We start from the raw sequence: 20,506 nt of genomic DNA on the forward strand, positions 1-20,506 counted from the left end.
TGCATCCCAAAGGTCTTATCAGCAGGGTGGGGTGACTGAGCAGAGGAACTAGTCTTGATTTTACTTTATTTCTGATTTCAGCACACATTATGAGTGAGGGGAGAAAAGGAGGGACACATGAATCTCATCCATTCTTGCTTGCTTTTTGCTATTTCCCCTCTGCCTCAGAGTTGGCCGGTGGGCCTGTGTGCTCTAGATGAAATCTGCAGATGTTCAGACAGTCTCCACCGCGCTGCACTGTGTCAGAGATGTTGGTCCTCACAGAGGAGAAGTGGCACTTTGGAAGAAGAGGGAAGGAGCCATTCTAAGACTCTGCTGGCGCAAATTTCAATTCTTCTATCAAGCCTTTTAATGAGAGGCTGACTGAAACCCTAAACAGAAAGGTGGGATTCAGGGCCCCATTTCTCAGCAGTAGCAAAACCGGAAATACCCAGCACCATCTGAGGCAGTGAGCTTGCATGAGGCAGGAGGATGGAGAGTCCTTCCGGTGCTCCTTCAGAAAGCTGTATGACGATGGGCACATGCCGAATCTATCTGACTGAAGCTGAACCCAGGACAGACAAAAACCAGTCCAAAGCAAGAACAGCTCCAGGTATTCTCTCCTTTCTCTGTTAAACAAAATCTGGAAGGACATTAAATTCTCAGTTTCTCTCCTGTCCTGACAACCCTGAGTGGGTTATACATGATCAGGCTGTACACGGTGTTTGGGCTGAGGGAACAGAACAGGGGAAGGCCGAGGGAAGAGAGCCTGATCCAGGAGAAGAGCAGGGCACTTGGGCCCGGAAGCTGTAGGGTCCGTCTTGTCTAGAGCTCATTCTTTTTGAATCTACTAACACAGCATCTACTGTGTTATGGTAGAGGAGAGAACAGCATCCTCATTTAAATCTGAAGACGGCAACACTCCCTGTTTTCAAAGAGTGGGATGCAGACAAGCAAAACCCAAATCCATGCTAAAAAGTAACAAGGGCTATGAAGGGAGACTCACAGAGCACTACGAACTGGCCATATCAGCAAGGGCAGTCTCGAGAGGCCAGGCACTCGCCACGAGGAACTGAAAGGTCAGCTGACACCTGAAGGGTGGGAATGTGTTGGCCAGGCAAAGGCCCAGGAAAGAGCATTCGAGGGAGAGAAAGATTATGCACAAAGAGCAATGGGTAGGCCGATCACGGTGCAACTGGAAAATGGAGAGTAGCTCAATGGGATCAGAGCACAGAGAGGAGAGGCGAGGCTGAGCGATACAAAAGGTCTGTCTTATCTTAGCCACCGGGTTGCAGAAGCTCATTCATGCTGCACAGGCATCACCAGCTCTGGGCCAGTGACAAAAGGTCACGTAAACAAGAGCACATTAAAATAGGTTAAGAAGCTTTGCTTTTATACGCAGAATCACTAGGGACAGGGAGCACTGGGAAGAGGAACCCCTTGAAGCATTTTAAATAGGAGAACAACATGATGGGGTTTGAATCTCAGAAAGATCATTCATCCTTCCTTGAGGAAGGTATTTTGGAATAGGAGTCAAGTGCATGAATCTAGATGCCAGAGGAGCTGGAAGGAACAAAGAGTGGATAGGCACTCATTTCTCTCTCGTTCTGCAGAATGAGGCTATCGTGAAGAGGTGACGGCTGGCCTCTCAGGGCCCTTCCACGCTGAGGCCTACATTCCATGACTGCTGACTCATCACAGGGTGCAAGAAATGCCAAAGATTAGTCATCTGCTTGCTATTATGCTTTGAGGCTGATGGTGGGAATTCTGATTTACAGAGTGGGGTTATTAGTTTTTCACTTTAAAAGTCATATAAACCTAAGGCTTCTGAAGTGTTGTTTTTCTTTTTTTTTCTTGAAAGTTCTTCTATTTGGGTCAGTGAAGTTGGGCAAACCAATAAGCCACACCAAAGCTCAGAGAATAAGAAAAGCATCTCAGCTGGATGTTCACTTTTCAAATTTTTATATGTACATTCATTCAAAATTTTAATTATCAAAAAGAAAGAAAATAAAATTTTAATTGTCACAGCAGGATATAAAGTGAAAAGTAAAACTCCTTCCCAGAGGTAACCACTCCAAACTTGACTATACTTACGATTTTTCTATGCCTGTATATACGTGTATGTGGGTACGTGTGCACACATGCATTCATTCACATATAAACACCCACTTTCAAAGTTTTTCTTTAAACACAAATGAGATTTTATGTACTGCTCTGTACCTTATTTTTTCTTCAACTAGTTTTTCTTGGGTGTCTTTTGTAGTACCTATTGATTTACCTTGTTTTTTAATAGCTTCCAAGTTATCGTACGAATTTGCCATATTTAATTTATTTTGTAATTTTATTTACCTAGTCTCTTTACACTATTACAATGATACTATGTGTATTCTTATAAAGGTACTGCTGTGCCCTTGTACAAATATACCAAATGGTATGTTACTGTTTGAAGTTATAGTGTCAAAATATATGTATAATTAAAATTTTGAGAGATAACACTAAATTTTGTTTCCAAAAGGTTGTATGAACTTGTACTCTAATCCAAAGCACAGGAAAGTACACATTTCCCTGCATCCTGGCCAAAACCAAGTGTCAAACTTATAAACTGTGGCCATTCTGATAAGGAGAAAATGGTGTTTTAAACTGCATTTCTTTCATTAAGATTGAACCTCTTGTCAGAGTTTTATCAGCTGTTGTTACTATCTGTTCTATGAACCGCCTGTTGATATCTTCACTCTTTTTGTCTAACGGATGGTGTCTTTGGATCAATGTTTATGAAATCTTTACGCATACTCAAAATGACTGTCTCATCTATTATTTTTGTTCATGTAGAACAAGTCACTGGGCCTCAGTTTCCAAATGTGTAAGGATTAAGTGGGACAATGGCTGTGGAACCACATCAAGAACTATAAAGCCTGGCAGGGACAGTATTCTTGTATTTTATAAAGACGTCTTCACAGGAGTGTTTCAAATCATGGTGCAAACATATCCTGTCCGTACAGCGGGTCAGAATGAGATAGACTCTTACTGCCACACAAACACCCTCTAAAAAGCGATCCTGGGTAGCTCTTTGTGGCCCGGTCAGGGGCTCCAGGGCGGCCCCTAGGCAGAGGCAGAGCCAGGGCTGGGGGGGGGGCAGCTTTCCTGGCTGCCGGGTCCATGTGCTCTGTACCGAGTCCGGCATGGGGCATTAACTGTGACATCAACAACAGAGTTTAGAGGGACCACAGAGCCGGGAGGCTCCGCGCGCTCCTCCTGCCAGGAGCCAGCCAGCAGAAAAGCAGCTGCCGAACCTGAGGATGGGCTCCCCGGGCCAGTGACGCAACTCTTAACAGTCAGCACTGGTCAGACCCTGAGTCGCTCTGGTCCACACAATGGAGAGAGAACTTGAAAAACAATGAGAGAGAATGCTGGCTCAGAGGAAGTGACTAAAAGGTCTGGCAATCGGGGCTGTGCGGCAGGGTTGCAGGAACTGGGAGCCCTTATCCCGTGTAGGATCTTTACCCCACGGCTGGCCCTGCGGTGCTCACACACACACCCCTGCTTGCCGGGCCCGTGACCTCATCCTCGCTCCCTGCGGTAACAATATGTCAAGAAACAGACGGAACGCTCACCAGAGGATGCAGTGAGGAAGAAGATGCCACCCCATAGAGCTCATGGGGCACATGAGAAATCAAGAGGTACCTCAGATGCCATCTTCTAAGTGGCAGGAAAGGGGTAAAGCCGATCACCCCAGGTTCTTGCAGCACAGGGGTGAGGCCTGAAGGAGGAGAATGCTTGGCTGGGGGACGGAGACGGAGGGAGAAAGCGGCACATTCCAAGAAGGGAAAGGGATTGCCCAGCCCCAGGGGTAGCGAGCAGCTTCCCTGTTTTGGAAATGTGTGCGTGTGTCTGTGTGTGCGTGGACATGTGCATGTACTAACGTGCAGCTATAGGCGCTTTTTTTTTTTTCTTAAGATTTATTCAACAGAGAGAGACAGCGAGGGAGGGAACACAAGCAGGGGGGATGGGAGAGGGAGAAGCAGGCTTCCCGCCGAGCAGGGAGCCCGATGCGGGGCTTGATCCCAGGACCCTGGGATCATGACCTGAGCCGAAGGCAGTCACCCAACCAACTGAGCCACCCAGGTGCCCCTGTGGCTATAGGCTTTTTATATGCCAGTCTGATGAGGACGGACTTTATCGTACAGGCAATAAAAAGTCACTGAAGAATTTCAAAGGCACTTGCTATATAAATGAAGGCAGACATAAAGAAAGCCGAAGTATTCCATCAGAATTTCTTGAGTAAGTGGTAAGTAAGAGGAGAGAGTGAAGGGGCTGACATGCGGGACTGACAGCTCCCGTGCCTTCGATTAGGGAAGCAGGTGGTTCCACTGACGAGGAACACAGGCAGGGGAGGGGATAGAAGAGAAAAGTGTGGGTTCTGTTTTGAGAGTGTTGAAATTTGTGGGCCTATAAGCCTACTATCTGGTCAGTTGACAGATCCATAGTCTGGAGGTCAGAGAGATCTCAGCTGCAGATTATGGCCAGAGAGTTTTCAGCACCTAGAGATCTCTGTAGTCGTGGGAGCAGATGAAACGACTTAGAAGAGTGTGGAGTGAGACGAGAAGAGGGATTATGGCAGAACTAAAAAAACACAAAAAACAAAAAACAAAAAAAACCCCACTGAATTTAAGGAGTCGGGAGAAGAAAGAAAATCTGCTACAAAAGAGTGGGATGTTATGAGTCTGAGAGGTAGGAGGAAAACCTGGGAGTGTGTGGTGTCACAGACACCATATGAAGACAATGTTTCAAAGAGCCAGCGTCAGGCTGCAAAGGGCTCAAGAGAGATGAGGACTGACAAGCCCTCCGTGTCTTAGAGGTTGCTGGTGATGCTGAGGAGAGCTGCATAAACGGGGACGTGGGCACAGAAGTCAGACGGCAGGGATCTGGGTTGAGTAGGAAGGGAGATGGGCAGAGAGAACAAAGCTTAGCTATGTGTGTGTGTGCACGCCCATGTGCTCACACATACGCACCTGCACTCGTATCTGTTTCCAGGCCATGTTATCACATGTGTGGATTCATGTGTCCACCACCTTGGCTAAGATCCAGAACAGTTCCCCCTGTTGCCTTTTAGAACCACATTTACACCCACCTCACTTAACCCGATTCCTCCCCCAACCCTAACCCCTGATAACCATTCACCTATTCGGCATTTCTATAATGTCATTTCAAGAATGTTATATAAATGGAATCACACACTATGTAACTTACTGGGATTGACTTTTTCCACTCGGCAGAATTCTCTTGAGAGCAGAGTGTAAGAATACTGGCCATGAGTAGGGTCAAGGTTGGTCACAGTTTATACCGCTATCAATGCACCTAGCTGTGTGCTTTTCCCCAGCAACATTTAGGTGCTTTGGCGAGCAAAGACAAGTCGTTGGGCTCATCCAGATTGCTGTATTGCCAGGAGAATGTGACAGGAGAGAACAACAAAGGATTGAGGGAAGATATTACAATATAAATTTTTAGGGTGTATTTATATAATCTATTTGCCAGAGAAGGTATAGTATGACCAGTGTCTCCAGAGTGAATATCAGGAATAATAGCTCGCACTTATTAAACATCTATTAGGAGGCAGGCACTGTGTTTGGCACTTAACCCCGTGAACTCATTTAATCTTCCCGGTGGTCCCCTGTGGTAAGTACTATCAGCCTCCTTTTACAGATGAGAAGCAGAGAACTGAAGAAACTTGACCATTGTCAGCAAGTAGAAAGTAGTTCTAGGTTTATTTAAATCCATGTCTCTCTGATTCCAAGGCTGAGTTCAGTGCACTGCCTTACAGCCGGCAGGTATGTGGAAACTGAACCAAGGAGCAAGAATAGTTTTGAATGTCATGAGATACTGAGTTTGGATTTTTGCATCATGGTATTTCCTGGTGTGAACTTGCAATGGCAGATGAAGCCAACTACCCTTTCACTGTAAAAGGCATTGACTGGTATTACCAGATTATTTTATCCAGGGCACAGGAATAACTACTCTACCCTTAAGAAGACAACATATACCATGTGGGCCACTGGCAGAAGTGTGTCAGGGGGTTCATGTACAAACAGGTCCTTCTTTTCCTGTGTTCCACTATAATGGTTGAAAGCCCAGTATAGGTCATCTCCTCCACTTCCCCATCCTTGAAAAGAGTCCTGTCCACTACATCTCTGATGAGTGGTCATCTTGTCTCTGCTCCTTTCCTTCCAGGGGCAAGATGCTCCTGTTTCACAGCGTGTCCAATCTCTATGGATATCTCTCAAGTGTCCACCTTGCTTTTAGCGTAGTACATGTTGCTGAGAGCTGAATCTGTCCCACGAATGGCACTAGCCACTGTCCCCAAATTTGTGTTTGATAAGTCACAAAACCCTTATAAATATTGTTATAGCCATTTTACATAATGAAGAAACTGAAACTTCTGTGTCCCTCTCCCATGAGTTTTGCCCAATGAGTACACACAGGACCATTTCAAACTGCCCTTTCACCCAAAAGCTCTCCGGTGCTGTCAGTCTGAGTCCAGAAGGGCCTTTTGGCATCCAGACTCATGGTTTAAATGCAGACAGAATTGCTCAATCACTTTTGAAAGTGTAACCCATTGCCTAACAGCTGAAAGTGTCTTCTTCCATTACTGGAATTGGCTGCCCAGTATTGAGATTACTGGAAAGGGATATTATGATTGGGACATTTAACCAAATATGCACATTTTCAGGAGCATTCTAGAAAGGACAGTGGGCCCTATTGATAAGGAAATGGATCCAGAGACAGAATGATGTAACAAGAAGGGACAGGGCGCCTGGGTGGCTCAGTTGGTTAAGCGACTGCCTTCGGCTCAGGTCATGATCCTGGAGTCCCGGGATCGAGTCCCACATCGGGCTCCCTGCTCAGCAGGGGGTCTGCTTCTCCCTCTGCCCTCTTCCCTCTCGTGCTCTCTGTCTCTCATTCTCTCTCTCTCAAATAAATAAATAAAATCTTTAAAAAAAAAAAAAAAAAAAAAAACAAGAAGGGACAGGGGCAACCCTGAAGTGGGATGGGTACAGAGTGATGGTGGTGAGGTCCGGGAGGCAGTGAGGAGGGAGAACAACAAGGGAGAAACAGGTAGAAGCATTGGATTTTTACCAAAATTCCAGACTAAACATAAATTTGAGCTTCTGTAGGACTGTGTCCAGCTGGCTGGAGAAACTCGTGGGAGACAAGGAGCCCTGATACTGAAGAATTTCCCTGACTCTATAGCCGACTTCATTCAGGAACATCACCCTCCTCACGAAAGCCTCATTTCTCCTGCTTGTGCTTAGGGATTGGGATACAAAATGGGCCTCCTGCTGGGAACCCTTAAGCCTGTCCATTTGCTGCCTCAGTTCTGGCCCTCACAGACTACCCATTCTTACACGCTATTACAGATTCCTTTTGGTAGAGAGACTGCAATGCTCCCAAGAAATGCTGTTCTCACAGCTCCTAGAAACCCAAAGGGTTGTTTTCAAATTTACCAAGTCCTTGAATTTGAACACCTCTGACAAGGGTATAAAAACAAAAGCTCTCTCTTCCCCCAAACCACTTATAAATACCTCCTATCTAGGCGGAAACCAAGGAGGTGACAGGAGCGGACTTACAGATGCTCTAAACTAAATGACAAAGTTTGAAGCCACAATGCCTTGCATTCAAATCCTCTGACCAGCTCTGTGTTCTTGGGCAACTCCCATAGGCCTTCTGTGCCTTTACATCCTCACATGACAAACAAAACCAAAACAAATGCACAAAATAAACCTGTATGCTGAGCTTAAATTTAAATTGGAAATGTTTTTACAAACTCGCAAGCAGTATATAGTTATTATTATTGTTCCTTAATTCAACAATTAAGGGACATCAGCTATACCAAGACAGTGCCCAGTGCTAAATGTGCAAAGAAAATGAGTAAATTACCCCTGGATGGAGATGAAACATACATTTTTTTAAAAAAATGATTCATTTATTTATTTTAGAGAGAGAGAGAGAGAGAGAGAGAGAGAGTGTGGTGGGTGGGGGAGGGGCAGAGGGAGAAGGAGAGAGATTCCTAAGCTGACTCCACGCTGAGTGCAGAGCCTGACACGGGGCTCGATCTCACAACCCTAAGTTCATGACCTGAGCTGAAACCAAGAGTCGGATGCTCAACCGACTGTGCCACCCAGGTAACCCTGAAACATATACTTTAATGTAAGTTAGGAAATGATAAATGTCATAAATCTCATTCCACTTCCGCTTAAAACAGATTGAACAAAACAAGATCTAATATGCAACCTTACTTTACTCCACTAGAATGTGGAAATAGGTTAAAAAATTTCCCTTCAACTTTAAAACATGTAACTTAACTCTGAATCTTATTATTTTGTTATTGTTATTTGCCTGTTAAATGAGGTTCTACATGTCCTATTTGGTCAATTTCTGTAGTTAAGGCAATGGAAATACTAAACACTAAAGAATGATAATGACATGCTGGACAATCCAAAAGAAAGTGATCAGAATACTAAAAGGCTTTGATATCAGGATAGACAACAAATGGAAAACTTTCTTCAAATACCTAAAAGGCTTTTAAATGGAAAATGTATGAGCTGTCTTTTTCTGTGGACAGACGATGTTGTAAGGAAATAGACTTCCGATCAAAATAGGAAGTAACTTTATAACCTTTAGAGAGTTCAACAAAGGAAAAAGCTGCCTTGAGAGCTAGTAAATTTCCCATCCTTGGAACTATGCGCATTTAAAAGAATATGATGGTAAATCCATTGCAAAATAAGTTTCCAAAATCCATTGCAAAAAGCCTGCTTTTGAAAAGTGGGCAAACACCCCTCTGTTTACTTCTTTTATAAATTGTTCACTTGGCTAACTGGCACAAAATGAAAGTAGACCTCCATATTTCAAGACCCACCCATAGAAAGAGAACCAAACGGCACATTTAATGAGTTTGAAGGGGCCTTTTATATACTACTCAGTGAGCCTCTGCCATCATCAGATCTCTGGGCTCCAGCCACACTGATCCATGCCCCTTCCGGATTTTGTGTCAATTGTACTAAATGAAATAACTCATTGTCATAAAGCCTGCTTTACAATCCAGTTTTACTCATCAAGGGAATGTGTCTGCAATATGTACTTTCTCCAACGTCCCTATCTCTTGAGCACATTATCATCAGGTACTTTTATAGAAGGGGGAGGTGGCAAATTACTTCAAACTGCATGAATTTCTATAAGTGCAATAACATTCCTCAGTTTTTAAAGGGCAACTTTTTTTTTTTTTAAGTTGTCATTTGAATTCAAACTCTTTGGAAAACATGCATAATAATCTTAATGATCCCATTGAGCAGTTTAAATTCAAATTGTGGAGCATCTGAAATACCATGCCAGCAGCACTTTCCATAAATTACTCTCAAATTCAATACATCCACATACACACACACAGCACACACACGTGCGCACGTACCACACTCAAAAATCTTTAAATTATAGTTTCTCTTTTCTTGTCCCATTTAAATTGTGATTTGGTTGATAAATTAGAGCTGTAGTGTCTGCTTATAAATTTCAATATTATTTTTTAAGAGAATAATTTTGTCGCAGGCATACATTTTTATTTCCCCTGAGGGTAAATGCAGCTTTGTTTTGTTCTAGGGTTCCTGGCTTTGGTGTGAGCGTGTACTTGCGTTTGTATGCACACATGGGGGTGTGTCTTGGTGTTTGGCAACTCAAGACTAATTTACTTATTTACCTAGCAATCACCCTGTATACCAGATTTTTAGGAAATGCTGGGAGACTGAACCAAAAAGGTTACTTCTGCTAAAGAGACTGCTCACCTAGGATCTTCATAATGAACTCCTATCTAGAGCAGAATTGGACTAATTACATCTTGGGAATTTAATAATTAAAGGAAGTTCTTTTAGATAGTTGAGAGAAAAGACCTAATTTTCATTTCATTTCTAGTACGTTTGAAAATTAGTATTTGCTCACAAAGTTTGCCAGTAAGATTTCAGAAACCAAAAAATGTATATAAACATGCTGGGAAATATTCTGTTTTTAATATGTGGCCGATGTACATCAATCCAGAATGCAGGCGCTGTGCACAATTCCAAGCTTGTGCAATTCACAAATGTAATCACAACTCTGCTACGAGGAAAAATTTCCCTATAACTTTGAAAATACGGGTGTTCTTCACTTCTGAAATCCATCCGCTTCCTGTGAAAAACAGTTGGGATGCTTGATACCACTTAAAACATCAATGCAACAGTAATGACTAGATACTTGGGAATAATTAGATTTTTAAAGACCGACTAAAGTCTGTTTTGATGTGTTAGCCCCTAATAAAAGTTACAATTCACTGATTTACAGGAATAGTTGATACAAGAACAACCCTCTAGACTGCAAATGTTGGGCATGAACTGGTTAAAGCAGAGTATCATGACTATATTGAGTGGTACTTAGAAGCTATCTCATAAAGTTGTTTCTTTACCTTAAAAATGATTTTTTAAAAGGTGAACTCAAGTTGTAAATTAAAATCTATTATACCCAAAGGGCAGCAGAAAACCTCTCCAGGGCTGCAGAAATCAGAGGAAAAAGTCATCAGTACCATCATCCACAAGTATGACCTGAATGCCAGCAGAGTGTGAGGCCTGGGCAAGGAGGCTTCATGGAGGCTGAGGGGAGACAGGGGCGTGACATGCTTAAATATATAGGGACAAAATTCGTCCCTCAATCTTTTGTGTCACCCCTAACTCCCAGAGACAGTTCCCATGCTCATTATGCACTTAGCATTCTATGTGTTTGTCTGTTTGGATGGCTACCTCTTTCAAATGGTGAGCTCCCCAAGGACTGGGATCCCATCTTTTTCAACTCTGTATCCCCAATTCCATACATGATCTGAAATATGGAGGGTGCTCGGTAAATATTCACTGGATGAATAAGTGACTGAAAACCATTTAGGCAGGCAACTGAGATGCAGAGGTAAGAAAACTGAACTCAGTCGGAAAATGGATGTCAGAGGCCTGTTTGAGTTTCTTCGCTATATGGGCTACCTTCTCTGGGCCTCGGTTTTCTCACGTTTACTCTGGACTAACACCTGCCTTGTGGGATTGTTGTGGACATCAAGTGAAAAACAAGTTATAAAAGTACTTTGGGCACATGCATTATTATGCTAAGCAATTGGTACAGGTGGTAAATGCTATAAGATATATAATTAACATAGCTGAAAAACAGGTAGATTATTAAGTGAAGTTGCCTAATACCATGCAACAGTGACTCAGGGAATTGAGAATCAAGTTATTCTTCCTTGAAAAAGACAAATAATCACCCTCTACCATGTAAAGGTAACATAAATATCAAATGACAAATTGGCTGCAATGTGATTTAGGAAATTCGCATGGCTCTCTTTTACCTGGAAAAGTCACGCTCCTACAGGGCTTTGGTTTACTAACCTGCAAAAAGAGGGGCTTGGGTGGGTAAATCCGTTGCCACTCAACTCTACCAGCAAAATGGACTTAAACTCTCTAGAAGCAAATACGTGCTTCTTTGCTAGCTTTTAAGTATCCACCTTCCTAGAAAAGGAAGGATAGCATCACCATGGTCGCTCCCTTGGCCCTTGTTTCTTGTGGTCTCAAGACAAAGGAATTTGGCCTTTGTGATGAATCCCTTTAAGATGCCATCAGAGGAAGGTGATGAATCCAAGATGATCTGCCATGTATACAGAAAAACTTAGGAACCTGGAGATACTTTTTACCTCCTTTGCTGCCACATTTTCTGCAGAATATCACACATACAATGAATGCTCCATAAATCCTTCCTTACCATCAGGCTGATTTCTTTTCCTTTGATTCCAGAAGTTGTAAAGTTCAACAAGGAAAATAAATATTCAGAAATTCGAATTGTGCCTGTTCCTTCTTTTCCCCCCTATCAAATCCTACTCCACTTTCAAGGGGGGCTCTTTTTGGATGCTGGTCCCCTCCTCCCCCACCCTCTTCTCTGAGCTCCCGCCACTGCCTCAATCTCCCTCCCAGATAGATTCTGCCTTGTATTATGGTCGTGTGCATGTGTGTGGTACTCCTCATTCAGTTAAGGGCTCTGTAAGAGCATGGTTGAGTCTCGTGCTGTTTGTATCCCCCACCGCACTGAACTAAGCCCTTTGTACACAGAAGGTGTTCGTTCACTGGCTCTTACAATCGGCAAAGAGTTTATTCTTCAGTTAAAAATATTCAAGAGACATATATTTAAATGCTTGCTTTTCCCAAGGCAGTAGAGACAGTAATCCCCTCTATTTCCTAGATTCCCCTCTATAAGAACAACCTTCTTCATTTTATTTTACTTTGAACTTAATTAATAGTAATGCTTAACCTTCCCCCTCTTAATTACATTGGCAAGTTGGTGAGGTTTATTGATCCATGCATGAGGAGTTAATTCCAAAAGAGACTTTGACAAAGAGCACTTTATGGGAGAACACATCGTTATTCCAGCAGCTTTGCTGGAATGACCTGCAGACACTGCCTGGCCAGACTCAGGCCAGTCTGGCTTCCTGCCACTTGTGCCAATTTCCTAATGATCTAAGAGGAATGTGCAACAACCCAGTAAAGAACCGAGTCTTTCTCTCTTTCTGGTCTTAAAAATGAGGTAAGAAGTAGTGGGTTAAAGTGCATCCTTAAGGGAAAATGCAGGATGACTCTGAAGTGTTTTGAACATTAATAGGGCCCTTCTGAAAGTCTAGCAAAAAAAAATTAAAGGCAACAGGATGCTCGATAAACACCTGTTAAATACCTAAGTACACAGCTTTTATACATAGAAACATAGGATATTCTACTCGTTACTCCATTAACTAGTGCTGATAATGCATTCACAGACATACGGCCAAAAGATGTAATCCACTGCTATGGACTGAACGGTTTCTCCCCCGAAATTCATATGTTGAAACTCTAACCCCAGCGTGATGGTGTTTGGAGATGAGGTGTTTGGGAGGTAATTAGGTTTACATGAGGTTATGATGGTAGGCCTTCATGATGGGATTAGTGCTTTAATAAGAGGAGACACCACAGAGCTGTTCTCTTTCCCTCTCCCTGCTATGTGGGGACATAGTAAGAAGCCAGAAAGGGGGCTCTCACCAGAATCCGACCATCAGACACCCTGATCTTGGACTTGCAGCCTTTAAAACTATGAGAAATGAATTTCTGTTGTGTAAGCAATTAAGCCACCCAGTCTAAGGTATTTTGTTACAGCACCCCAAGCTTACTAGTACATTCATTAAAAAAAAAAAGAAAAAAAAAGAAAAAGAAAAAACAATGAACACCAAAAACCCACATAGAAACCAATAACTAAAAACCCCTCAGGGAGAGAGGTACTGCTCTGGGCACTATTTTGGGTGATGTAGAGTAAGGTCTGGGGTTGAATAGGGGAAAGAGACGCAAAGAACAACGAAAAAAATGAGCTTGCTCCTGAGGAGCTTACGTTGAGAATCCTTGAGGGTGAGACTGTCAGCCGATATAAGGTGGGAACAATAAAGGGTTAGAACAAAGGTGAGGGAGTAAAACCAAGGTAGAGAGAAAAGCTCTCGGGACACAGAGGATGGAGTGCTTGTCTTTAGCTTAGAAGAACATAGGGAAAGATTCTCAAAACAGTGGTAACCAAACTGGGGCCTGAGGTTTATTAAAAAAAGACTTGCTGATTTAAAAAAAATCCTATCTGATGACAGGCCATCTGTTAGCTTGAATTTACTTCAAGAGAAAGGTAGAGGCTAAGATTTAGAGTGCAGGGCCTAGCTCAAAGTTCTGCTCTAATCCTATGCTAATTCCTCATTTTCCAAAGCCCTTGGTTTATTAAGCCTTGATTTTGTTAATTTGCAGAAAGGAAGGAATAGTAACAGTTCCCACTTGTCTGTCAGGGGTGGAAAAAGAATGACTATTGTGGCATTAGGAGAAAATCAGATTTACCACACAACACCCCGGTACATGCCACTTCCTCCGTGAAGACTTTCTTATCAAATGCCTCCTTTCCCCCAAAATGCCCCTAGTCTCCTCCCCCAGTCCTTTCCTATGAGGCCCTGACACATTTCATACAATCTATTTTGTGGAAAACCTATTTGTGTATTTGTTACGCTTTATAATAGAATTCAGAGTCCGCCTAAACTAGATTAAAAATACACATTTTTACTTTTTAAAGGGATATGTTTTAGAAGGTTCAGTTTTATTTTAACTAATGTGTCCCAATGATTTTATTAACATAAACTGCCTCAAATACCTTTTAGCATTAATGAAGAGCCAGCCCATAAAGTAAAAAACAGCTTTTGTGGAAGACATTTGCTCTCCTTTCAAAAAATTTTTTGATCTAATTTAAAAACTCATTACTGTGTGTGAATTTTTGTTTCTGGCTTTCAGGGCTTAAAGGGTTCTAAGTGTCTCCATCCACCTGTGAGACCCCCGAGCACGTCTTTCCCTCTTACCTTGGCATCCTGTTTTCCCATATTGTAAATGTAAAAGACTTTTTTAAAATAAGCTTTAAGTTAAAAAAGTAAACATTCTTTGAAGATCTACAATATACCAGGCTCTTGTCACCATGAAGTGTTCAAATAGAGCACTCGCCATGTTATAATGATACCAATCTTGCCCGCATCCCTTGATTGCGGGGAGGTGAGCAAGAGAGAAGTCCAGGAAGCAGATCTTTTTTTCCTTTTTTTTAAAAGTAAGCCTGGCTGGAGGCTGGCTTCCCTGGCTGGAGGGATTTACCACGTCCCATTCAAAGTCATCAGAACATCAGAGAACCTCCATTCAAACTCTCTGGCAGTTTTCATCCGGGAGTCAGGTCTGTATGTTTGACCTTGAGTGCGCCGGCTCTTATGATAATTCTACGACTGGAAGCTAGACAGCTGGCTTCACTCTCACATCTTTCCCTTCAATCTTTTACATTTACATTTTAGCAGTGACTGCTCACAAGCTCCCAGAGCCAAGTTCTCCTCTCTGCTTCATACACACACAGGGAGTCTCAAATCTAAGGTGTACCAAAGGGCAAAGAGTCAAAGACCCTCTTAGGAGACACTGGGGTCTAGAGTGAAACCAGGTCCCCTCTGGCCCCAACCCCCAGAAATATCAAAGCAGGGATGGCTCACCTACTGTGACAAGAATCATGGAAAAGACAAAGATGAACAAGATGAGACACACACTCCCCCCCATCCCAACATAGCACACTCTCTAAGGGGTTCAAACAATAAGAGAATGTGTCAAACACTCAAATGACTTCAACGCCAGTTGTAGGAAGTGAAATCATATGAGAGAGGAGGAAACAGAAGCACTGCCATCAGAAAAGGCCACATCTACTTGGGGAAGTTCCAGGAAAGCTTTTTAAGGTTGGTTGATACAGATTTTCAAACCATGGGGATGGGGAAAGGCACAAGGCAGACAGCAGCCTGGAGCACAGACAGAGAAGCGTAAAATATCAATGTCCAGGAGAAGACAGTCCCATTTGGCCAAGTGTGGTAAAAAGAATGTGTAGGAGAGAGATGGGAGATAGTGAAGTATTTTGGGACTACTTCTTAGATGAGCTGGGCTAGAAATACAGACACGTGGATCTCAAAACTGAGCATGCACAAGAACCTCCCTCAAGAGCCTTGTGAAAGATGCACATTTCTTGGCTGAAATGTGCAGAAATTCTGGGGAGTGGTCCAGAACTTTACTTTTTTAATGAGGACTTGAGGGTGATTCCAAAGCAGGGGACCTCTGACACATTTTGGGAAAACCAAGCTTCAAGAGTCTCATGACTTGCCACCACCCCTCAGACGTTGTGAGCTCTTGAACCCCCAGCATGTAGGTAACATTCCAGAGACTGCGATGCTGACTCAATAAATAGTCCTTTGGGGATTCAAGTGAAGCAAAGTTCTCCTTTGCAGATTCTGTTTGCACATACCTGGGGCTTGGCCCTGTGCAGTTATTTACTGTCCCACGCCCCCACACTTTGATTTTTGTTCAGCCCTGTCAGCCTCTCTGAACCCTCCATTTAGCCATCAAGGTAAGACATATTATTTCATTCCATTTGTGGGGAAATTTAAGGTAAAATAAATGAGATGAATGCAGAATAGTAGCTGGTCAGGCTGGTGTGAACCAGGTCTGACTTTACATTCCATGATTTTTTCTTGAAAATCATTTGTTGCCTCACACCGGGCCTGCTAAGTGAAAGATTGAATGTCTTACCTAGGACTCTTGAACTTATTTTCAGGTTTATTTTTAACATTGATTTTAAAGCATAAACACACACACACACACACACACTCTCTCTCTCTCTCTCTCTCTTTCTTTCTCCCCTTTGTCCCAATCCTTTCGTTTTAATTGGAAACATAAGGTTATAGACATTTTTCTCTTTTGAGGGTACAGAGCAGCTTAGAAGACCCTGCTAACACAGATTATGTGCTGTATCTGGGTAATTATCATTCCTTTATCCTTAAGAGACAAACAATAAATATGAAAGAAAACTAGGAACAGACTCCTTCCCTGTTTTCTTTCCATCCTTTTATCTCTAAAGTAGGAAGTTTACTGAACCACTGCCAACAATTCACTCAGCCTAATGAAGTGTACAAGTAATAGGATTAAATAATCTTAAACCATTATTACAGTGGCCTGATGCTGACATTCATCCAAACTCTGGCAAACACCGAGTGGTGAGTTCATGCTTGATTTAAAAATAAACAAACTAGGGCGGTGGGAAGGTTCTAGCATATAGTTTCAGAGGCATTTAACCTGGAAATCTGAGACTCTCCATCTTGGTTGGAGCTGAGGCAAACCCTGTCCTATTTCTACACTCTCCAACCAAAATTTATGGAATCCAACATTTTCTAGGGATGTTTCTCTGGAGTCTGTAGCCCCATATGATTAAACCTCTTCATGTCAGTCCCAAAGAAAGCAGCTCTTTGAAGGTATCATCAGGTTCATGGTTTCTATTCCTGCCTCTGCCATTAATAAACCATATAACCTCAGGCAAATCAGTCAGCTTTCTTGGGCTTCAGGTGTTCTCAGCTGTAAACTGACGTTATTGAATTTCCAAGGTTCCTTCCTTCTGGCCTTTAAAATGCATTCTCATTCTATAACAACAGAAATAAATATACTTTGGGATAGGAACTGGAGAAAAAGGTTAAACTCAGCTAGCCTCTTCCTTGTTCTGGGCAGTCTGCCTGCAGGTCTTTGCCTCCCTACCCTCACCAAGGGCCATCCTGGAGCCTGCAGGGATGTGGTGAGCAGTAAGTAGCCTTGGTCAGCAGAGGGCTGGGGGCTAGCTGGGAAAAAAGGCTAAATAAAAACCCTTACAAAGGGCCATGCAGTAACTATCTCCCCTCCCGCAAAGCCTTGCTCTTGTATAATTACAGGGTGATGATATGAATGCCTGTTGAAGTGAGAGGTGCTTTCCAAAGCATATTCAATCCCCAAATCATTTTGCTCATGGGTTAATTATCCCTGTAAAATTTTATAGCATTCTTCACTTAGATCATTTATGCTTTTAAAGGTTTGCCTAGGTATTTTATAGTTTTTGTTGCTTCTGTATAGGGCTTTTTTTCCTGTTATATTTTCTAAACCAAAACTTATAATTTTAATTTTGTCAAGTTACTAAACTTTTATTATTCTAAGACTTTAGATTTTCTAGAATAATCATATCATCTATAAATATTGCTGTATTTTAGTCTTATGACTTTGAGTGGAAAGGTCTCAGAAAAAAAGGTATGATAAATGCTATTCATTTAAAATTAAGAAACACTACACACAAGTGACACTATATTTTTATAGAGATATGGAGTCAAAATACGAAGAAATGCATGGATATGATAAAAAAACAGATTTAGCGTAATGACTACCTCTGTACAAGAGTTTTGGGAATGTGATTAAGGACAAGGACCTCAGGGTTTCAGTGGAATTTCTAATGTTTTATTTGTTAAACTGGATAAAGGGTACATGATATTTCATCATATTATGTTTTATGTGTTAGAAATATTACATAATAAATTGAAATATATATGTAAAACAAAGAAAAAGTTACATATATGAAAGTTTATATAAGACTTTTTGTTTCCCAGTTCCCATTATGAAGGCTAGAATGTTAAAAACAATATTAATATAATAGCAGTGATCCTATGCATACCCAGCAAGATCTAGGAAGAAGGCTGGTCATTAGTTTGTTTTATCCTATTAAACACGTATCTTCCTTTTTCTTCCATTTTACTTAGAGCTTGTTTTGTGTTCTTGCAACTGTTTTTGTTTTAAACAAGGATGTATGATAAATTTCATTAAATACCCTTCAGGCATTTATGGAGATGACTGGTTTATTAACATTTGATATCTATATAATGGATTATGTTAAAAATGTTCCTAATATTGTCCTAACATTGAATTACCTGGGATGTTTCATTATGTGGCACTCAATTTGCTAATATTTCGTTTAGGGTTTCTGCATGGGTGAAAGTCAGATGACCATACTTTTCTTTTGGGGGCAACCTTGTTTATTAGTAATATTATTAACCAGGATCAGGCCAGCTTTCTCAAATGATCTGAGAAGCTTATCTTCTCTTGCTGAGCTCTGAAAGTTGAACTCGCACAGGAATCATTTGTTCTTTAAAGATCTGAAAAGTCCTCTCAGTGAAATTTCCTGGTGCTTTCTCAGGTGGTACGTCTGCATTCCACCCATGTTTAGGGGTTATTCAAGGGTTCTTCCCTTGCATTTTAAATATGCACAGGTCATAGCCTCTTCTATAAAATTTTAAGTGCAATAACTTTTAAATGTCTTCTATACATATGCTAAAGAGGTTCTTTTTCATTCCTAATTTTCTGTAATTTTTGTTTCTCTCTCTCTCATCTTCCCTGGATGCTTATTTTATTTCTTTCCGAAGAATCATCTCCTGGACCTAAAAATTCTAGTATTTTTCAGTTTATCAATAACTGCCTTTAATGATTTCCTTCTTCCTGAAGGTTGACTTTGTTGTCCTTTTCTAGGTCTTTAGATAAATATATATGCACCCTTTCTTGTTGCAATTAATGATCCTAGCTGTACTGGAATTCAACTCTGGCTGGGTCTCATTCTGGTTGTCATGCAGCGTTACCATCAGCACTACTTTCTAAGAAGTCTTTAACCCACAAGTATGCTTATTTGTTTATCCTTTGATAGGTTTCTTGTCTTGCTGTACTGCTACATGCAATTCTGTGAGCCCCAGTAGGAACTGTCTATATTTTCCTCTTAGACTATGAGAGGATGTTTTTTTAAATCTTCCATAGAGATTTGGAAAGAAGATAGAATCTCTTTGCTTATATGGATCCAATCAATCATATTAATCATATTACTCAACTTCCATAATTGGTTTGTCAAAGATTGCACGGAATGTGTTAAAGTTTTATAAAGCATATGGTTTAGCCATTTTCAGCTCGTATTTCATCAATATTTTTGTATTATATATTTCAATGTAATGATATTTAATGAAGAAAGGCTCAGGGCTGTTCCTGTGGAACTGTGACATTTATCAATAAAGTAATATACTTTGGCCGATGTAATAGTTTTGTTCTGAATTGTACTTTGTCTGCTATTAATATTGTAGTTAGTAGGTGATTAATATTATTTTCTCTTAGTCTGAATTTGCTATTCATCTTGTCCTCTCTCTTTAACTATTAGTTGTATTGGTTCATTGTTTATCACCATTTTATTAGCCCTAGATTTCCCACATACTTTATTTTGATTAACTTATTTGTCTGCTGGAATATTTCTTTGTCATTTTTTTTCCAGAAAAGGTATGTAGGTGATACATATTCTTTTTGAATGCCCATGGAAGATGTTTTGAATGCCCTTTGAAGAAGGCAAAGTTTGATGCATTGTCATGTAACAAAAGCAAGTTACTAATCAGTACGGATGGTATGATCCCATTTGTGTGTGCGTTGTGTGTGCACGCACGTGTAAACCACATGTGTACAGATGTATGGTTATATCTATACACAGAGATATTGAAATAGAAAAGGAGTGTGTGGTAAAATATAAACTGTTATTTAGATGGGGCTATGCATATTTTAATACATTTTCTAATTTTTCTCTAGTGAGCATATAATACTTAAAAACATAGTTGTATTTTTTTAAGAACGACTACCATAAGAAAGGATATTTTGAGCTCAATATTCTCTAATATGTCCAAAAATAAGGCAAAAGCCACTTCATGAAATTCAGAATGTAGGTTAACTGTATTTTTTTTAACTTGACACTATGAAAAAAATGGCAATAGAGAAAAAATTAATTATGAGAAAGGAAACCTAGTAATAAGTGAAATTTCCAGTGACTAGTTGGGTGCATGAAAAGAGCTGGGCTTGAGAGTCAAAGGCCGGGTCAAGTCTTGTATCTGACGCTCATGCTTTATGGAACGGAGCAAGCTGACTTTTTATAAAACTCAGCTTCTTATTCCTGGAAAGGAAGGTAATAATAATCATCCTATTTTCTAGGATCATTAGAGGATGACATAAGTTAAAAAAAAAGTGCTCTATAAAATTGAAAGCACTAAACAAATGTTATTATTATG

The 20,506-nt window shown here is 41.2% G+C and overlaps 1 protein-coding gene and 1 long non-coding RNA gene across 6 annotated transcripts in view; one reads left to right on the forward strand and one right to left on the reverse strand.

The window, feature by feature from the left end:
* LPP (LIM domain containing preferred translocation partner in lipoma) overlaps positions 1 to 20,506 on the reverse strand; it is a 654,872-nt gene that overhangs the window by 93,498 nt on the left and 540,868 nt on the right. The window lies entirely within an intron of this gene.
* LOC144381194 (uncharacterized) overlaps positions 15,863 to 20,506 on the forward strand; it is a 235,400-nt gene continuing 230,756 nt past the window's right edge. Inside the window, exon 1 of the long non-coding RNA XR_013446066.1 lies at positions 15,863 to 15,984. This is a non-coding gene — a long non-coding RNA (uncharacterized LOC144381194). The remainder of the gene's footprint in view (positions 15,985 to 20,506) is intronic.

Source organism: Halichoerus grypus, chromosome 1, assembly GCF_964656455.1.
Source record: "Halichoerus grypus chromosome 1, mHalGry1.hap1.1, whole genome shotgun sequence".
NCBI lineage: Eukaryota > Metazoa > Chordata > Mammalia > Carnivora > Phocidae > Halichoerus > Halichoerus grypus.